We start from the raw sequence: 8,161 nt of genomic DNA on the forward strand, positions 1-8,161 counted from the left end.
TAGGTTTAACACAAGGATATCGTACTGTAAGAACAAATCTAAAACGTTTCTTTTCTCCACATTTATTCAGTGCAGATAATGATTCTTTCCAGGCCCACACCTGAAAGCATAGTCTACTCTGTTTTGCTCTGGCTTGTAGATTTTAATTCTGAGTGTTAGTTTCACTTTGGATGTCTCACTAGCAGGGTGACATTTTCCTATTAGATGAAAATGTTCAACACAGATTTCTCTGTCGCCAACCACGTTACTGTCATCTTGTCTTTTGTCATCATGGCTGATGGTTCAATGTACTCTAATCTACTACCCTTTTTTTTATATGCAATTATTATTGTGTGCTCTATCTCCCTCTCTTTTTCTTCTTTGGCAATGATAAAAAGAATAAATAAAAATGAAATATACAAAGTATAAACTGCCTTTATGACTGAATGACTTTCTTGCTGCATTAAGCAATTTCTTTTGTGCCAGCACCTCTCATGAATGCTCAGGATGTTCTCCGGATGTATTCATGAGAGCTACTTTGCTGCAATCACTGCATGCATGGCTGATTTTTTTTTTTTTAAACGAGCTCATGATTATTGATATCTGGGATTCTTCTTTTCAGCTTTGTAGCCAGGAGGGGGTGTCCGTGTCTTACAAATCAGCTCTCCTTCAATGCTGGTGGCAAATTATCTTCAAGCAGGCACTGAACTGTAAAATATCTTGTCTCTGTAAGCTGTGCAGAGAGGGGAGAGTGGTGGGGAGCGATACCAATGCAACAGCAAAAATGGGAGCTGATGCAGAGATGCAGGAAGCCCTATTCTGGTAGACATTCAAGGTTGGACTGAACGGTGATCTGAGCACCCTGGTTTAGGTGTCAATGTCCCTGTTCTTTGCAGGGGAATTGAACTAGATGAACTTCAAAGGTCCCTTCCAACTCAAACGATTCTGTAATTCTATGATTTTATGGAGGGCAGAGGGAGGATGTGGGGAGCAGCAGAGGAGAGTCAAGAGGAGAAAGGGAAGAAAAAGGGGATTCCCAAGATGCAATAGAGCACGTCAGATAGATCTTCTTTGTGCTATTCTTGATCTTCTTCATTGCTTTACATTTGGCACCAAGATGACCTACTGGGACTCCCAGATCATTTGGCATACATGGTAGTTTTTGTAATATTCTTTCTATATTCAGTTGTATTCAGCCAAAGAGAAAAGAAATTGTCATAATATATGAATGAGATTGGAAGGGACCACTGGAGGTTCATCTGGTTCAACCTCACTTCTCAAGCAGGGACACCTAGATAAGGTTGCCAGGGATCATAGCAGAGTCTAGACATCCAGGTTTCAGCTGTAATCAATAGACATTCTGTCAAAAGAGGCCATGGAGCAAAGTGTGACTTATCTGATCAGTATAAGCATCTCCATTAAACAATATGAACTGCTTACCAAAATGTCTTAACTTTAACAGGGACTCACCCAGATGGAGATACTTCATGTGAGCATCATCTTCTTCATCTGAGGTCTTTCAACTCATTTTAAGATGAAAGCCTCAGCTCAAAGCCACCTGAACTACACACATTTCTCTTCAAAAGTTTGTCCTACACACATCAAAATTGCAGTGTTGGTGCTGTCCATGAAGAAATAAGAATCTGTTGTGCCACACTCAATTTCCAGACTACGTAAACAGCACTCTCCAGAGAACCTTCCTGTGGAGCATCATGGCTACAGCTAAAATCTGTAGTAGTGGCTCTATGAGTTACAAACATGAGGTCCAGATTTCAAAATGGGATATCTATGTATTCTGAGGTACTCTGGAACTCTAAACTACTAACTCTTGGAGAAGAACTCTGCAACTTTTTTGTGTACATCTCATATTTAGGAACTTAAGTTCCTAAATGGTCCAAACTCTAAATCCAGCTAAGTATCCCAAAAATATCCTTAATTTCTACGAAGAAATTTTCTTTGTTCAAAGGAGGGCACAATTTTCTTTGTGTTCAAAGGAGGGCAACAAAGCTGGTGAGGGGTCTGGAACACAGGCCATATGAGGAGAGGCTGAAGGAGCTGGGAATGTTCAGCCTGGAGAAGAGGAGGCTCAGGGGAGACCTCATTGCTCTCTATAACTTCCTAAAGGGAGGTTGTAGTGAGCTGGGGGTCGGCCTCTTCTCTCGTGTCATTAGTGATAGGACCAGGGGGAATGGTTTCAAGCTATGGCAGGGGAGATTCAGGCTGGACATGAGGAAGTATTACTTTTCAGAAAGGGTGGTCAGGCACTGGAATGGATGCCCAGGGAGGTGGTGGAGTCACCGACCCTGGGGGTGTTCAAGGAAAGACTGGATGTTGTGTTGAGGGACATGGTTTAGTAGGAGCTATTGGGAATAGGTGAACGGTTGGACTGGGTGATCTTTTAGGTCTTTTCCAACCTTGGTGATTCTATGATTCTATGATTCTATACCTCAATTTACCATCTACAAAATGGGCTTAATACTTCACAGAACTATCTAGTAGTTGCACAGTGTGTCTTTGCTGGGTTAAAGCACAGAGATCTATCTGCCCGTTTCCCCATATCAAAGTAGGAACTCCACGACTGCCTGCTAAACTTAGAAAAGAGAGTTATTTCTAGTTCTGTTAATTGTTCAGTGTGAGCATTTGAGGAAGGCTGGTTTTGAACATTCTTGAGGGGCAAGTACAGCACTTAGGAGCACCCAAGCCAATTTCAGCAGTTTTGCATAGTCTTTACCAACCTGCTTTGAGGTAATGTATTCTCTGGAAAATGAAAAGAAGAATTCTCTCCTTTGAGTTGGTGTCCATAGCAGTCCCCAAGACACAAGCTGAGCCTTCTCCTCATGTTATGCACTTACCAAGAAGAGTACATGCTATATAGGTATGTTACCATAGTACCTTTGGCAATACATTTCAAAAGGAGAAAATTGGTGCTATACAAGGAAAACTATCATGCCAATGACAACACTACGTACTGGTTAAATTGGAGTCTTTTCAACTTTTCCATTGACTTCAGAGCAGTTTCTGTACTTTTCATGTGGGAAATACATTGGTAGATCTTCTACTCTCCTGTTTGCTGAATGTCACTTGAAAACTCTTCTTGACACAGAAACATTTCCTGTTGTTCATTCTGATGCAGATATGTGAGCATCACCAAAAGGCATCAATTTAATCAGAGCTGCAATGTGTTAGGCACTGAATATTCACCTGGCGAAAGATGGTCTCTGCTCTGCAATCCTGACAGTTTAGCAAGAGAGGACAGCTAGGACAGCTATAAAATGCCTCATTAGGCGCTTTCTTTCTTTTTCTCTTTTCCTTTTTCTTTTCCTTTTCCTTTTCTCTTTTCTCTTTTCCTTTTTCTTTGGTTAGTAACAAGAAGGATTAAGGTAATCGCTAGTAATTCAGGCAGTGCGCCAAATACGGGAAACATCACCTCAGATGAGGGTGAAAATAATCCATTGGAAGATCCGATCCACCTTGGAAAAATACAGCCATCAACATGAGATGAAAGGCAACAGCACTGAGAGCAAAGTGATGCATTTGGGAAAATAATAAAAATAACCTGTCCTTTAATATCAGGGCTCATCCATTGGAACTGACAGAAGAAATGAGATCTGAGCACAGTCCTAAATAGGGTTTGGAAAGAATAAATAAGGAGACATTCTTGCTTTTGTACTGATAAGATCTCACCTGGCTTATTGCATGCTCAACAAGAAAAGCTCAATAGTTCAGTGAGTTGAGCAAAATCATAAAGGAACCTCTTTTATGAGGGGAAACCTTGGACAAGCTAAGCAAAATTTAGGCTGAGAGAAGACTTTTTTATTTTTATAATAATCATTTTTAATACAATTTTTTAAAGAACTTCAAAACCCACTGGAAAACAAATTTCATTCATTTCATTCATTCTTTTTTTTTTTTTTTTTTTTTTTTTTTTTTTTTTTTTTTTTTTTTACCACAACCTGAAGAATCTCCAGGTGAGGAAAGTAGGCCAAGCTGCTGATCTACTGGACAGCTAGTACTGACATAAAAGAAATGTGGAAGAAGAAAAGGATCAGGAATAAATTTAAGTAATGGTGGAAACAGGAAAAATTGTGACAACGCCTCCCACCTGGAAGCAAGGAAGAAGGAGACCATCCTCACTCATAGAGCAGCCATCTATGTCCTTCAAATCATGAGATTAGCAATTAAAAATGCAATCAACACTCCATGCAAAAGGATAAAGTTGGAAGACACTTTGCTGATGATTTACTACTGTGCAATCATTTTTTCATTTCTCAAAGCACTTTTATTATCTCTGAAGTTAGTTTATGGTCTGTTAGAAGCTTCTACATCCATGGGTATTCCCACCCTAGTACATTTTACATATCTATATGCAGATAGGCATTTCTATGAATATATTTGTGTGCATGGCCAGTCACACAGACAAATATGTAGAAAATAATGCTCTACCACCATCCATCTAAACACACAACACTCCCAGAAATGTGAACAGAACAAATGGCTTCATGTTGTTCTTCATCTCCACCTGATAAAAATTGAAGTTACTATAGGAATAGGCAGAAACAACACCATTTTTTCCAAAAACTGATCTTAGATATCCTATCCAGTAGCAGGCTCGCAATTCCTAGATCTTCTCAGTTGCTGTCACCTGGATATTTGAGTCCTGGTGGTTCATGGCTCTGCTCTAGTTGCTGATGCTCAAATCTCTCCTCCTACTCACTAGCCATCAAAATTTGCAGTTCACCACTGTTCACATATGCTCCTCCAGAGCAGAGAATATGTTTGTCTGGAAGATAATTAGAAAAAGGGTTTATTGAATACATCATAGTCTGCAGTGATCATGCACGGGACTTGACAAGACTGATCCATACTGCCTAGTAACCAGTCTACAGTAGATCAACTCTTCTATCTCCTTTTCCCTCTGTGTTCCCATGATTGCTTCTCTCCAGCAGTGTTTATCCATCTCTTTTCCTGATTTTGATCCTTTTCCTAAGCATCCCTTAGTGAGCTTCACACATTCCAGCAATCAACCCACAAGATGATGGCTTTCCACCTGGGACAACAGTCTTCTTGTTCTCCTTGGATAGCCTAAACAGTAGCCAGTTCAGAGTTCTCCCTTCACTCTGTTTAGGTTACTGAGCTTCCTTCTGCTATCAAGATAAAAGAACTAGATGATCTTTCAGGCCCCTTTCGACTCGAGCATTCTGTGATTCATCTGACCTTTTCTAGGTCTTCGTGATTATGATAACAAACCTTCACTCACACAACCCAACATGGTCTTCTGGTGATTCATCACTGCAGTGTTGACCATGGCTCAGGAAAGAATGATGTCTGTTACAGAACAAGTTCATAGAAATAGGAGGTACAGCCTTCTGTCTACTAAAATATTCGTTGGTCTTATAAATCTTTAGATTATACTTTTCTCCTTACAAAATAGATGAGATGAGTAGGTTATGAGAAAAGGACAATTAAATGCAATGGTGATTGCAGAAAGTAAGTTTAAATGTTTCAGTTAAACTTGTTGATATCATGAAGCTGGTAGAAATCAGCATATCTGAGCATACTGAAGGATGGAGCTGAGAAAAACTGAGTTCGTTTCTCATACCAATTTTAGGATCTCCTGAGGCCCATTCTGCCTTACAGAGGCAGCTTTATCTTTGGAAAAGGGGGCAATAAAAGGTCACTGAATTACTACAGCTCATACCACAGCAACTGGAGGAATCCCATGTTGAGTTGGAGGTCAGTGTCATAAACAAGGGAAAGGTTAGTATTATGGGAACAGCAAAAGCTAGAGCTGGAGCCTAGGAGTATAGGAGAATAATAGTCACATAAAAAGAGTCAGTTTGTGTCCTCTGTTCCTCTAGAAAGCCAATTCCCTTAGACCATTTTTTCACCTCTGGTGAGTAACCTGTGTTTCTCCAAGGCTGTGGTCAAAAATGAATGTAACTAACCAACCTTCCTGCAGTTAGTAGGCTTTATTTAGAAGTCATCTAGGGACAAATGCACAGGAGCTGGAAAATGTAATTATTAGAGAGATTTTTATTCAGTAGACTATGCAAAGTTAAATATGCCTTGCTGGGGAAAAGAGAAGGAAAAGAACTTAAAGGTCATTTAGCAACCTGTCTGATAACAGTGAAATGTTCTCACTTCACACAGCGTGTGCTCAGACAAACTCCCCTGATTATATTTTTAATGCCACTAGCTATGAGAATATAAAATTTTCCATACGTAGATGCCTCCATTACTTATTTCACAAGTGAGCACACTGAAGCAACGCATTTTTTCACATTAAAAATGCAGCAGTTAGGATGATGCAACGTGAAGGCAACTGTTCTCATAATGAAATTGTAGCAGTAGGTCTGTAGAATATTTCATGTAGTCAAAACTACTCTGAAAAGGTTATTCTTACGTAAGGATGTAGATGTGAAAATTAGAGCAGGAGCAAGGATGGGATAAGTAGGATTCTGCTTGTCTAGTTGCATTTGTCTGAAGGGAAGGCAGGAGTCAAAGCCAACAATCTAGGGAATAACTGGTATGTTTAAATGTACAGGCTCTATGCAGTCACCTGCATGTGGGCATCTGTGAACGTTGTACATGCTCTATGATATTGTTAGTCAAGTAGCACAAGCCCCTGTCTAAATACTCTGAGGATATCCTCAACCATCACATGATGTCCAAGTGTGGGCAAGAGAGTCAAGCTCTAAATTTGTACCACTAAGATATATCCATCTCAGCAACTCAAATTTGCAAGGTATTTACAGGCAAAAGAGATCTGAGCCACAGAGAGAGGGTTTTGTGTTGGTCAAAGGATACTATCTATCATCTTGCATTAGATGTACATTAGCATTGGTTAGATGGAGCCTTAAATCCTACCTTCATTATCCCTCATTCTTTTAATTCTCTCTTTACTTTCATCTAAGACATAATTGTGTGGTTGCAAATGATCTCATATCCAAACTGCCCCCCAGGTTCTGCCGTGGAAGGGTGTGGGCAACTTCAGACTACTTGACTTGACTCTCTCATACCCTGGACCCTCTCAAACAATGTCATGTTATAGAATGTTGTCTGAGATTGAGTTTGAGATTACTCTCTGTGCTGACAAAGATGTATTGCTGGAAAAGTATTATTATTGAATAAAAAATTACCTCAGATACAATATGCATATTGAAAAAAATTTCCACTGATTTCTCTTCTTTCCCTCTTAACACTGATAATTATCCATCACATTTTCAGGTTTTCTTTTTTGTTTGTTTGTTTGCTTGTTTTTCAATAGAAATTCCTAATAGGTAAAATTGAAATATGCTTGTTGTGTTGTTTTGTATTTCTGTTTCCTCTTGTTGCTATTCTACCCATAGAATTCACTGGAAATAAAATACATTGCTTATGTATCCTCAAGATTTGTTTGTCTGTTTTTTCTTCTCTTTTTCTTGAGCTTTGTACAGTCTAATTTATCTCTGTTGTGCAACATGAATGTCTCTTCTTTCTTTCTTCCTTTCAAATAAATGATGGAAAGGCAGAGTATAGAGTACTGTGAATAAGGCACATATTCATGTAATTAGCATGTGAAAAAAGCTTGTTAGGTACTAAATAATGCCAGTTCTACTTCTATGAGTGTGAACAGTTTCCTCTCTTTACACTCTGCTTCTCAAGCAGTCCTCAGCTGGGTTATGCTGAAGCTTGCCATTTCAGATTAACTAAATAACTCATAACTTGTCTATACATATTGATTTCAATGTCAAAATGGACAAAAAAGCATTTGAAAATAGATAATTAAAGGGCAAGGAAAGCTGATATATGGAAAGCCTCTAGTTCAATGCACTTTCCAAGTGTTTTGGGCACGATACATTTGGGCACAGTACAAAGGGACATGGCTTGGTGGGTATGGTGGTGGTGGGCTGATGGTTGTACTTGATGATCTCAATGGCATTTTCCAACCTTACCTATTCTATGATTCAGTGATTTGCAGCACTGTGGACAAAAAGTTACCTGGTGGCAACAGGGAGTGATCATCTCCCTTTTGATAAACTGGACTCTAGACTTTTCTAGAAAATGAAATTCACAATTCAGATGCTCTTGATAATCCCTTAGAAGAATACAGGAGTTCCCATAACATTAACAATTATCTGAACTTATGCTATTATTGCTATGAAATCATTATAGAAGATTTTCAAGATTATGGCTAACTAGT

Source organism: Lagopus muta, chromosome 3, assembly GCF_023343835.1.
Source record: "Lagopus muta isolate bLagMut1 chromosome 3, bLagMut1 primary, whole genome shotgun sequence".
Taxonomy (NCBI): Eukaryota; Metazoa; Chordata; class Aves; order Galliformes; family Phasianidae; genus Lagopus; species Lagopus muta.